The sequence below is a fragment of the Zeus faber genome (assembly GCF_960531495.2).
Source record: "Zeus faber genome assembly, chromosome: 1".
Lineage (NCBI taxonomy): Eukaryota > Metazoa > Chordata > Actinopteri > Zeiformes > Zeidae > Zeus > Zeus faber.
In genome coordinates, this window is record NC_137193.1 from 39956003 (window position 1) to 39966219 (window position 10217).

The following is a 10217-nucleotide window of genomic DNA, read 5'->3' on the forward strand; positions in this document are numbered from 1 at the left end:
CGCGAAACTCGCGCAAAAACGTGAAAGGCCAGTTTGGTTTGGCTACTGTAGAAGAAACATGGCGGTGCAATATGGCGGCCTCCGTGAACCATACCCACTCCTTATGTAGATAAAAATGGCTTATTCTAAGGTAAGGCCAACACATCCACTGTTGTTTACATTGTTATATACAGTCATTTAAACATACTTGTGAATATTATATTCCGTTTCTGCCAAGTCTGTTCTGTAAATTCAACACAGCGCATCTTTAATAAATGTAATGTAGAGGAGTCATTTTGTGTCACGGTGTTTGGAGTTTCATTGACCACTGCTTATACTTAAGTAAAATTCATTTTCAGACCAAGTTATTTTTACTACTGTACAATCCTTGAGTATTTGACCCATTTCTGAGAGTTGAGGTTTTATCACTGTACCTGCATATGGAGCTCGTGTATTTCAGGGCCTGGTAAAAGGGGAGATAAGGTGAGTATTGCAATTTAAGGTTGTTTACTGACTGCTAACAATAGGGAATCTGGATGTGCCTGTTTAAAACACAGAAGCTCCAATTAGTGAGACCCAAACAACATCAATAGAATAAATTTAAAAGATTCTGATGCCAAGATGTCAACTGTGTTGAGGTGCAAAAAAAACAACAACTGCATTTTCCTCACAGTGATACTCCTTTCCCAACAGCCCTCAGTGTGTGCGTGTGTGTGTGTGTGTGTGTGTGTGTGTGTGTGTGTGTGTGTGTGTGTGTGTGTGTGTGCGTGTGTGTGCGTGTGTGTGCGTGTGTGTGCGTGCATCCATATGTTCCGCATCACAAGCAGCCACATGTGGTTTCAATCACTCAGCTCTTATTCCTCCTCTCATGGCCGTAACGTGGCATTACACATATTTTATTTTTATGGGAGCGTATGAAATCCGCATCAGGTTTCCAAACCAGGTCCAGGTGGAGGCGTGTAAACAGACTAAGGTTAAAAAAAATCTCAAAATGGGAACGTGTTCACATTCATGCATTTTCAAAATGAAAGCTATTCATCTTCAGTGCACAGATATTTCTTTTTATTTTATTTATTTATTTATTTACATATCGCTGAAAAGCGATGCTCGAACCTGCATAGGAATATCACGAGGCGTGACATGGAAAAGTATCCAACTCTGTTTCCTTCATACCGAGTGTAATTGAATTATGTGTGAAAACCATGTGAATGTGTCTCCTTTTTTACTTAATTTTACTGTCGTCTGCTTGTGTGTTTGCACTTTACACTTTATTTATGCTATTTACACTTTGAAAAGTTGATACAGAGGTTTACTGCATTTATTTATTTTAGGTGTATTGTTTATTGCAATTTTTTTTTCTTTATTCACACAACAGAGTGACCGAGTCTACGCCACACATTGGACACGGTCCAACTGGACATTTTCAATCGGAATCTATACATTTATAGTAAATAATATGATGACATCATGAAGCGTCTTACTGTTACGCTCATATTGTTCAATTTAGAATAAGACGTGTGTCGTGTCAGTTAACCAAGACCAACTTAATATTTCGGGTCAAAGGTGTTCGGTTTTTCACTAATACCTGCTCTGTTTGTGGATCGATTTGGTTGAAATTTAAACCACGAGATGCTTGTGAAATACTGGTTTAAATGACACCTCATCCGTTTTAGCAGGGTTGGACACATTTCGGCGTCAGACGTACTGACTCGTCTGTTTTAAAATCGCTCAAAATTTTGTCGGTTTTTGGCTAATATCTGTGCCGTAAGTCGATCGATTTGGATGAAACTTCAACCACGATGTCTTTGTGACAGCGCGGTTCAAAAATGACGCAACCGTGTTCGTGTGTTATGCTGAAGTTGGTGTTCCAGATAGTTTTAGGCTTCGAGATTCAGAGAATTTTCCCCCCAAACAATAACAGTAGGGTTAGACCCCTAATAATAATAATAATAATAATAATAATAATAATAACAATAATAATAACAATTATAATAATAACAACAATAATAATAACAACAACAATGATAACAATAATAACAAAAACAACAATAAGAATAAGAATAAGAATAAGAATAATAATGGCAATAACAGTAATCTATCTTGGTTTTCCTGTATTCCAAGAGGTCAGAGCTAATGAGGGCAGTGATAAACTGAAATTGTGGAGTTTTATTTTCTCATTAAATAACTTTTTAACAGGTCAGATGAACGTGAAAGGGCTTCAACTTCAAAACGTACTTTTACAAACTCTGCGATCATACTGATCCATATAATGTGTAGTTAAGTTCAATTAAAGTACAGGTTTGTGAGTAAAACTGTGTGTTTATCTGGTTTAGTGAAGAAGAGGTTCTGGAGGTGAATTTATTCACCCACAACATGGAAGCTCTTTGGAACACTTCTTAGAGACCTTGTTCGGATGCCAGTTAGGGCCCTTGTTAGGGCCCTCGTTGGGGCCCTCGTTAAGATTTGTTCGGACCACCAGCCGATCTTAACTGGCCTCCAGGGACCGGCCGAACCTTCACCTGCAGAAAGTCTAATCCTGGTGTTCACCGTCCACCTGCAATGTCCCGAGCAGATTTCCAATGGTTAAAATTCCTCGTTCATTATGGAGTCAAAGCAAACCCGACGCCGTCCTACGTGAGAGGGAGTTCGGCCTCGCACCTCGATCGGAAAAACCTCTCGTGATCGAAATCCCAGAGCCTCAACTTTCCGGCTGCGCTGACAGAGTTAAATCAAGCAGCAGGGCTTTAACCGTTGGAAACATTCAGGCCCAAGCCAAGAAAAGGACTTTTTTTTTCTTCTTGTATTTCCTCCTGTTAAAGCAGAGCTCTCTTTCCAGTGTGCGCCACTCGGAAACACTCTGCCGAATGAATGGAACAACATAAGAACAAAATGAGAAAAACAACAATAGATGCTTTTCTCTACCAGGATAAATAGACTGGTCCGGAATTGAATGTGAATGGAATGTGAATTATGTGAATGTGAGATTATTAAACTAGCTTTTTTCAACATTTTTGATCCACCAAATGACTTTGTTAAAAAAGCAATTTCTCCACTTTTGATGTTCTCCACTTAAAAAGACGAATTGTCAATACTTCTGTTTCATGGAGTGTTTTTCAAGACAATACGATTATTCCTGTCTCATATATATATTATTTTTGTAAATCCCATCAAGTAAAACTTCCTCAAACCAGTAGCAGTTCATTATACTTTAGCCAAATAAGGCTTTTATATATTTATTTATAGTTTCATGCTCTATTATTGTGCCACCGTGTGTGTGTGAGAGAAAGAGAGAGAGAGAGAGAGAGAGAGAGAGAGCGAGAGAGAGAGAAAAAACCAGGTCCAGGTGGAGGCGTGTAAACAGACTAAGGTTAAAAAAAATCTCAAAATGGGAACGTGTTCACATTCATGCATTTTCAAAATGAAAGCTATTCATCTTCAGTGCACAGATATTTCTTTTTATCTTATTTATTTATTTATTTACATATCGCTGAAAAGCGATGCTCGAACCTGCATAGGAATATCACGAGGCGTGACATGGAAAAGTATCCAACTCTGTTTCCTTCATACCGAGTGTAATTGAATTATGTGTGAAAACCATGTGAATGTGTCTCCTTTTTTACTTAATTTTACTGTCGTCTGCTTGTGTGTTTGCACTTTACACTTTATTTATGCTATTTACACTTTGAAAAGTTGATACAGAGGTTTACTGCATTTATTTATTTTAGGTGTATTGTTTATTGCAATATATATAAAATAAGGCTTTTATATATTTATTTATAGTTTCATGCTCTATTATTGTGCCACCGTGTGTGTGTGAGAGAAAGAGAGAGAGAGAGAGAGAGAGAGAGAGAGCGAGAGAGAGAGAAAAAACCCACGAAAGAGAATGTATGAGATGACAGAGATGACAGTTCTGCTGTGAAGGTTATAATCAAAGATATTTGATAAATTATGACAGAATGTCATAGTCAGTGTGTGTGTGTGTGTCTGTGTGTGTGTGTGTACAAATGCTTCACTGAGATGGACTGAACTTTCTTCAAATGCATCGTAGAATTTTTGCGGCGGCAAAACTTCCCCTTTTCCCGCTGGTCAGAAAGAAAAAAAAGAAAAAAAAGAAAAAAGAGGTAAAAAAAGAAAGCCAAAAACGATGTACTTGAACAAATAAGACGTCAGGTTGAACCTCAGGTTTTGGACTGAAACGGTGCAGTTTACTCTGATGTTTAGTTTAGCACCCCCCCCCCCCCACCCCCCACCCGGAGCTGCGGGTTCAGGGGTCAAAGGTCAAGAGCGAGTGGGGAAGCAGAAAAGCCAACAAGGAGCCCTTTGAGGGACGGCAATCACCGAAACGATGCTATTTTGGGGCGGCTCTGGTTCTCTGCTGGAAGTAACTAAGTAGTTATACTTTGTTTTTGCTTCTCGTTAATCTATCTACCTATCACCTTCATCATTCATATGGTTTCTTTCATCCCAAGGCATCCTCCACACTCAGAATCTGAGCATGTAAAATGAATGGTTAGCTAATGAACGGCTTTCATTTAAAAGTGCGGTTCACACTTTGTACATATCTGGTGTTTCTGGTCGAAAATGACTGCCCATATAGAATGAATGTCTACATGAGAGTATATTAAGTATATTCGGATTCGGAGACTTTACTCCACCACATTTCATAGCAAATATATATTTACTTTTTACTCGACTACTAACGTATTTCTAACACAGTTGCATATTCATGTATCAATCATGAAAAGCGAGCAAAAGCAAAGAAGAATCAGGCACTGTATCTATCAACTGCTCAACAATTTCAATACCTCAAGTACGTTTAAGAGCAACTACTTTTATACTTTTTACTTCAGAAGAAATGCCAATGTGGTACTTTCACTTTCACTAGAGTAATTCCACTTTAGTGTATTTGCACTTTCAATTGAAGTAAAAGTATTTCTTCCAACCCCAGATTTTGGACTCCATCACACTGAGCTGGGTTTGGGGATGAAATTACAGCCTCTGCTGCGGCGGGTGATGGGAGCGCGCACGTGAGTGTGCACGTTATGCTCCGGGCCCTGAAGAGCGGGGCCAATAATGTCTGACGCCGAGATAAAACACTCTGGGCCTCCACTGGACTGTCTGTGTGTCTGTTCATCTCTCTTTCTGTCTCTCTCTCTCACTATCTGTGTGTCTGCCTGTCTGTCTGTCTGTCTCAAGGCTCCGTAAGCTCTGTTATAGTCGCTGCAAGCAAGCTGTGCGGCTCATGGCGCGTGCACTACCAGAGAGCACAATCATACACCGATCAGCCACAAAGTTAAAACACCTGCCTAATATTGTGTAGGTCCCCCTTGTGTTGCTCTGACCCGTGGAGGCATGGACTCCACAAGACCTCTGAGGGTGTCCTGTGGTATCTGGCATCAAGACGTTAGCAGCAGATCCTTTAAGTCCTGTAAGTTACGAGGTGGGGCCCCCATGGATCGGGCTTGTTGTTCCAGCACATCCCACAGATGCTTGATCAGATTGAGATCTGGGGAATTTAGAGGCCAAGTCAACACCTTGAACTCTTTGTCATGTTCCTCAAACCATTCCTGAACAATTTTGGCAATGTGGCAGGGCGCATTATCCGGCTGAAAGAGGCCACTGCTATCAGGGAATACCGTTGCCATGAAGAGGTGTATTTGGCCTGCAACAATGTTTATGTAGGTGGTACATGTCAAAGTAACATCCACATGAAAGCCAGGACCCAAGGTTTCCCAGCAGAACATTTCCCAGAGCATCAAACTGCCTCCGCCGGCTTGCCTTCTTCCCATAGTGCGTCCTGGTGCCATCTCTTCCCCAGGTAAACGATGCACACGCAACCGGCCATCAACATGATGTAAAAGAAAACGTGATTCATCAGACCAGGCCAGCTTCCTCCATTACTCCACGGTCCAGTTCTGACGCTCACGTGCCCATTGTAGGTGCTTTCGGTGGTGGACAGGGGTCAGCATGGGCACTCTGACCGGTCTGCAACCATGCAGCCCCATAAGCAGCAAGCTGCGATACACTGTGTGTTCTGACACCTTTCAATATTAGCCGGCATTAACTTTTCAATAATTTGTGCTAAAGCAGCTTTTCTGTGGGATCGGACGGGCTAGATTTGCGTCAGTCGTCTAGTCATCACAATTTGGCCCTTGTCGAAGTCGCTCAGATCCTCACACTTGCTATCCCACCCCTTGACAGGTGCCATTGGAACAAGAAGAGCAATGTTATTCACTTCACCTGTCAGTGGTTTTAATGTTGTGGCTCATTAGTGTATAGTTGCGAGTTACTGTGTAGATACAGGGGGCGCTGTGCTCAAACCACCAGAGGAAACTAAAAGAACAGCTGTAAACATTACCAAGAATGTTTAATAAAGAGAATAACTAGAAAAGAGCAATACAATACAAATGGAAAGTGTTAAGTGTATGTATATTTATTGTATTTGTATTGTATTTTTTATACATAGTAATTGGTTTGTGTAAATTGTTGGTATAAACATTACAAAGAAGTCCAGAGGTATTAAATAGTCCAGATCTTTGGACAGAGACAGCGCTATCTCCTTCCGTGAAGTTAACACCATCTGGTTATTTTTGTGGTCATGCATTAGATGGGCGGCACAGATTGTACCTGCGGACCCCTTCGCATGACCTTACTTCAGAATTCGTCCATATTGAATTACCTGAAGCGCACAGTGCAAAGTTCCAAAATTGGGAGGTACGCACCATTACAGAAAATCGCCGTTCTGCGCTGTAGTGAGCTCCGCAATGACATCCTTTATGTCCTTATGCGACTATCAACCAGGCTTCTCTCTCTCTGTCTCGCTGTCTGTCCTTCTGTCTGTCTGTCTGTCTCAGTCTGTCAGTCTTCAGTCTGATACACACACACACACACACACAACCATTAAAATATAAAACTGACAAACTGATTCATCTTTATTTTGTCAACTTTTCCTGTCAAACCAGGGTTGGGGTTGGGAACTACGCCACTAACAAAGAGTGCAAGAGACTTCACAGAGGTCAAGGTCACACACACACACACACACACACACACACACACACACATTGATTCTGCTATTGATTCAGTCTGCTGTCTCCGGTGAGGATATTGTCCGTACCCCGTGATTTTTGGGGTGAGCTCGTGGGCTGAACACATTATCAAAGAGTGTCCATGTCCAACACAAAGAAAGAGGCCTCTGTCGTCTGTGTGGACGTCCAGCTCTCACACACACCACAGCAGGACGTGCCTGCACAGCACCTACGTAACACGAACGCTCCTACACGACACCTCCACGACAACGGACCGGAGGACACGCCGCTTCTCCACAGTCTGAAATCAAAGGAATCATGGGATGACAGCGTCCTGCTTCGGGCCCTGACCCCCACTTTTCACTCACTAAAGCCTTCGACAAAATTTCAGGTAGACTAACTTTGACGCCTTCCATTAATAATATAATAATAATAATTAATAATTAATAGTATTATTATTATGCAGCTTACAATAAATTATTATTAATAAATAACCATAATAAAAATGTTTTCCCAACTATCCCAGTTGTCCATCTCTTAGAAATTACAACACATTCGCAAGTTAAATACCCAAGTCAATCAAGTCTTCCACAATTTCAAACAGAATACAGGGGCCACCCTGGGGCCTTGGGCCCTGCTCTTCACTTCGAAACAATTGGCCCCAGATTGACTAAATCGACCCTTAATGAGTGATCGGAAAATTGCTTTTGGACAAACATCACAAAGCTGAAACCCCCTGAGTCTGAGCTTGAAGCAAAACAAAAAACGAGTCCCACAATGACCGTGTCATGAAGGTGAAGGCGAACGAGACAAAGCCCCCAGGAGGGATGGAAGCAGATCGGATGACGGAGGACATCATCAACACATGAAACCTAAAGTTTATCACGAAAGGGATGAACCGTTCAAGAGGTGAAACGCTAACTCTATCGTCAGATGGATTCATGGTCATCCGGCGCGGGTCGAACTTTTGTCCAGACTCCGGAGTTCCCACCTGGGGACACTGTGGTCGCGCTGGAGCCCGTGTCGGGGGCATCTCAAGGCGTTTCAAGCCGACCTCGGTGCAGCACAGACTACGGAGCCCGGGACTGATGGAGGTCGTGATCACAGCAGCGGCGGCAGATCCTAAAACCCCAAATGGGACAAAGACACCTTCGGATGCACAACGACAAACGGCTCCAAGCGGCGACGAACAAACGGACGCGCGTCGCGGGAGTCGAAGCGGAGCTTTCCAAGCGACGCGCGGACGCTTGTTTGGAAAAGCGCGACGAGCAGCTTCCACTTACTTCTGAGAGCTTCTTCTTTCAGACCATTCGGTCGCTGACGGACTCGGAGTACAATCCAGTGACGTTCCCCCTTTGTCCAAAAAAAGCCGGAGAGACTCAATCCAGGCCCTGTCCGTCTGCCTGCCTGTCTGTCTGTCTGCCTGCCTGTCTGTCTGTCTGTCTCTACCTGCGCCTCCGTCTCTCCAGCTTTTCCTTTCTGTCACGTGCCTTCTCTTCTCCGAGACCGGGCTGATGTAAGACAGCCCTGCGAAGAGGAAAAGCAGAGAGACAGAGAGAGAGGGAGATCTAGCCGGGGAGAGAGAGAGCGAGAGAGAGAGAGAGAGATCTAGCGGGGGAGAGAGAGAGAGAGAGAGAGAGAGAGAGAGAGAGAGATGAGGGGGGGAGCAAGAGAGGGAAAAAGAGCGAGAGAGGGGGGGGAAATAGAGGGAGGGAGAGAGAGAGAGAGAGAGAGAGAGAGAGAGAGAGAGAGAGAGAGAGAGAGAGAGAGATCTAGCGGGGGAGAGAGAGAGAGAGAGAGAGAGAGAGATCTAGCGGGAGAGAGAGAGAGAGAGAGAGAGAGAGAGAGAGAGAGAGATGAGGGGGGGAGCAAGAGAGGGAAAAAGAGCGAGAGAGGGGGGGGAAATAGAGGGAGAGAGAGAGAGAGAGAGAGAGAGAGAGATGAGGGGGGGAGCAAGAGAGGGAAAAAGAGCGAGAGAGGGGGGGGAAATAGAGGGAGGGAGAGAGAGAGAGAGAGAGAGAGAGAGAGAGAGAGAGAGAGATCTAGCGGGGGAGAGAGAGAGAGAGAGAGAGAGAGAGAGATCTAGCGGGGGAGAGAGAGAGAGAGAGAGAGAGAGAGAGATGAGGGGGGGAGCAAGAGAGGGAAAAAGAGCGAGAGAGGGGGGGGAATAGAGGGAGGGAGAGAGAGAGAGAGAGAAAACTAGAGAGAAAGAGAGTGAGAGAGAGATGAGGAAGGAGGGGGGGAGGGAGCAAGAGAGGGAAAAAGAGCGAGAGAGAGGGAGAGAGAGAGAAAATTAGAGAGAAAAAGAGTGAGAGAGCGATGAGGAGGGAGGGGGAGAGAGAGAGGGAGAGAGAGAGAGAGAGAGAGAGAGAGATCTAGCGGGAGAGAGAGAGAGCGAGAGAGAGAGAGATCTAGCGAGAGAGAGAGATGAGGGGGGGAGCAAGAGAGGGAAAAAGAGCGAGAGAGAGGGGGGGAATAGAGGGAGGGAGAGAGAGAGAGAGAGAGAGAGAGAGAGAAAACTAGAGAGAAAGAGAGAGAGAGATGAGGAAGGAGGGGGGGAGGGAGCAAGAGAGGGAAAAATAGCGAGGGAGAGAGAGAGAAAATTAGAGAGAAAAAGAGTGAGAGAGCGATGAGGAGGGAGGGGGAGAGAGAGAGGGAAAGAGAGGGGGGAGAAATAGAGAGACAGGGAGGGAGAGAGAGAGCGAAAGGAAGAGAGGGAGAGAGAGAGGGGGGGGGGTGACTTCGCATTCTGAGGATTCTTGGGAGAATGCCAACATCCCAGAATTCCACATGCTACACATAAGGTTTCAATTAAGGCCTGGACTCCAGAAAGAACTCTCTCCTTCTTGAAAAGGGCCTTTCACGGAGGTGATGTCTCCAGCCCTTTGTGGACAATCTGTACTGTGCCTAATTATTGTTTTCTATCGTTTTATGAGCGACATCATGAGAGTCAAGATGCGGTTCCCCTTAGAGTACATAAATAATGGAAACCAGCTCTTGTGTTGCGAGACCTAAATTGCAAGGCTGCATGAATTCATGTAATCGGTCAGTTCCCGCAGAACAGCAACCCTGTGTTCATCAGAACAAGCTTACGTTTCACTCTGAAAGTGACAACGATTAGGAAGGACGAGAGGCTCGACTCTTTTTTTGCGATTGGGTTCTGGAGGAGTCACTCGGTAAAAAGAGTCGTTCGGTTTTCGGACTCCTCGTTCC

At 44.2% G+C, this 10217-nt stretch overlaps 1 protein-coding gene across 3 annotated transcripts in view; it reads right to left on the bottom strand.

The window, feature by feature from the left end:
- Positions 1–8435, bottom strand: part of LOC307236376 (discoidin domain-containing receptor 2-like) — a 45335-nt gene extending 36900 nt beyond the window's left edge. For all 3 annotated transcript variants that reach the window (XM_080008774.1, XM_080008775.1, XM_080008773.1), the window contains exon 1: positions 8288–8435. The gene's annotated coding sequence lies outside the window, so the exon portion shown is untranslated. The remainder of the gene's footprint in view (positions 1–8287) is intronic.
- Positions 8436–10217: the final 1782 nt, after the last annotated feature.